The 2632-nt window shown below is 44.9% G+C and overlaps 1 non-coding gene across 1 annotated transcript; it reads right to left on the bottom strand.

The window, feature by feature from the left end:
* Positions 1-299: 299 nt before the first annotated feature.
* On the bottom strand, positions 300-371 carry trnah-gug (transfer RNA histidin (anticodon GUG)). The gene has a single exon. It is a non-coding gene; the product is annotated as a tRNA-His (tRNA).
* Between the last annotated feature and the right edge of the window lie 2261 nt (positions 372-2632).

The raw sequence follows: 2632 nt of genomic DNA, 5'->3' as shown, positions 1-2632 counted from the left end.
TCAATATTACTTGAATGACATACATTAAAAAATATGGCTTTTCACACAGTCACAGGACAACAGCACAGCAACACAATATATCGACGAGACGCTTTCACCCCCTAGTGGACATATAACACCATTCTTATATGAATAACACTCCAGCCGATTTGGTAGCTTCGCTGTGTTCGGAGTATTGGTTCGACAACGCAATGACTGAACAAGGATAATGTATCATATAAGTTGGAGCTTCATAAATATGTCAAATAATAAGCATTAGGACAAAAATATACCCTTATGCCGTGACATTGTGTTTGCAATGCCGTGACCCGGATTCGAACCGGGGTTGCTGCGGCCACAACGCAGAGTACTAACCACTATACGATCACGGCGAGCTACCAGGGCTTATACTTACGGTGAGATATTGGGCTTATAACCTCGCAGCGGTGAGGCATTCAACTGCAGAAAGCCATTTCAATTGATAAATATGTGACTTGGTAACGTATTCTTGATCAGGTTGAACCTTTCTGTATTTTATATTAATTACACATTTCGAATGGTATGTTTAGTAAACTATTCAGATATACTGAATCTGAAGTAGCTTAGAACTAGCCTAGCTAAGGTTGGATGCTGACGCTTGTCCTTAAACAGTAGCTTGGTAGCTATCTTTATTTTTGCATGGGAAATTTCAATTCGAATTGGAAATGTTCAATGTAATTAGCTAGCTAATGTCCTCTGGTTCTTCATCTGCTCATCATGCTTGCTTTTGTGTTTGCCTTATTTGTATTCTGATGTGTTGTTTTTTCTTTCAATCAATGGAATTGTAGACTTCTTAAAATGTTAAATAGGCTCTACAGTGGCTGGCGAAAGTATTCATCCCATGGCATTTTTCCTATTTTGTTGCCTTACAAACCTGGAATTAAATGGATTATTGAGGGGGATGTATCATTTGATTTACACAACATGCCGACCACTTTGAAGATTCAAATATTTTTTCACAATTTTTCAATTCAATTCAAGGGCTTTAATGGCCAAAGCAAGTAAAATGGATAATAAACAAAAGTCAAATAATCATGAACAGTAGACATTACACTCAGAAGTTCCAAAAGAATAAAGACATTTCAAGTGCCATATTATGTCTATATACAGTGTTGTAGCGATGTGCAAATAGTTAAAAGTACAAAATGGAAAATAAATAAACATAAATATGGGTTGTATTTACAATGGTGTTTGTTCTTCACAGGTTGCCCTTTTCTTGTGGCAGCAGGTCACAAATCTTGCTGACGTGATGGCACACTGTGGTATTTCACCCAGTAGATATGTGAGTTGATCAAAATTGGGTTTGTTTTCAAATTTTTGGTTCTGTGTAATCTGAGGGAAATGTGTTAGGATGTGCAGCTCAGTTTCCATCTCATTCTGTGGGCAGTGTGCACATAGCCTGTCTTCTCTTGAGAGCCAGGTCTACCTACGGCGCCCATTCTCAATAGCAAGGCTATGCTCACTGAGTCTGTACATAGTCAAAGTTTTCCTTAAGTTTGGGTCAGTCACAGCAATCAGGTATTCTGCCACTGTGTGCTCTCTGTTTAGGGCCAAATAGCATTTTTTTTTCTCTCTCTCTCGCCACCAAAACTCCCCCCCTGTGCCTTCTTTTCAAAGATGCTCAGCCCGGCGGAGCGAAACTATGACGTGGGGGACCGGGAGTTGTTGGCTGTCGTCAAGGCTTTGAAGGCGTGGAGACATTGGCTTGAGGGGGCTAAACACCCTTTTCTCATCTGGACGGACCACCGCAATCTGGAGTACATCCGGGCGGCGAGGAGACTGAACCCTCGCCAGGCAAGGTGGGCCATGTTCTTTATCCGTTTTGTTTTCACCCTGTCCTAGAGACCAGGTTCCCAGAATGCGAAGGCAGATGTACTGTCTCGGATGTATGACACAGAGGAACGGTCCATGGATCCCACTCCCATTCTCCCGGCCTCTTGCCTGGTGGCACCAGTAGTGTGGGAGCTGGACGAGGACATCGAGCGGGCATTACGTACATAGCCCACTCCCCCCCCCAGTGTCCAGCTGGACGTCTGTACGTTCCGTTTGCTGTCTGCGACCGTTTGATCTATTGGGCCCACACGTCACCCTCCTCTGGTCATTCGGGCATCGGTCGGACAGTGTGCTGTCTTAGTGGAAAGTACTGGTGGTCCACCTTGGCTAAGGACATGAGGGTTTATGTTTCCTCCTGCTTGGTGTGCGCCTGCCCAGGGGGAAGTTACAACCCCTCCCCGTTCCACAACGGCCGTGGTCGCACCTGTCGGTGGACTTCCTGATTGATCTACCTCCCTCACAGGGTAACACCATGATCCTGGTCTTTGTGGATCGGTTTTCTAAGTCCTGCCGTCTCCTCCCTTTGTCCGGTCTCCCTACGGCCCTACAGACTGCGGAGGCCCTGTTCACACACGTCTTCTGCCACTACGGGGTGCCTGAGGACATAGTATCTGATCAAGGTCCCTAGTTCACGTCAAGGGTCTGGAGGGCGTTTATTTCGTGGTACTGTTTTTTTTCCAGCACCATAGTATTTTGTTTATACTGGTGTTTTCTTGAATTAAATACCTTGTAGACGCATCTCAGCTCTCCTGAGCCTGACTCCTTTCACCAGTTACCCACA

The sequence above is a fragment of the Oncorhynchus nerka genome, linkage group LG25 (genome assembly GCF_034236695.1).
Source record: "Oncorhynchus nerka isolate Pitt River linkage group LG25, Oner_Uvic_2.0, whole genome shotgun sequence".
In the NCBI taxonomy this organism is placed as follows: domain Eukaryota; kingdom Metazoa; phylum Chordata; class Actinopteri; order Salmoniformes; family Salmonidae; genus Oncorhynchus; species Oncorhynchus nerka.
The sequence above is the reverse complement of the archived record's forward strand: the minus strand, read 5'-3'. Positions and strand labels throughout refer to the sequence as shown.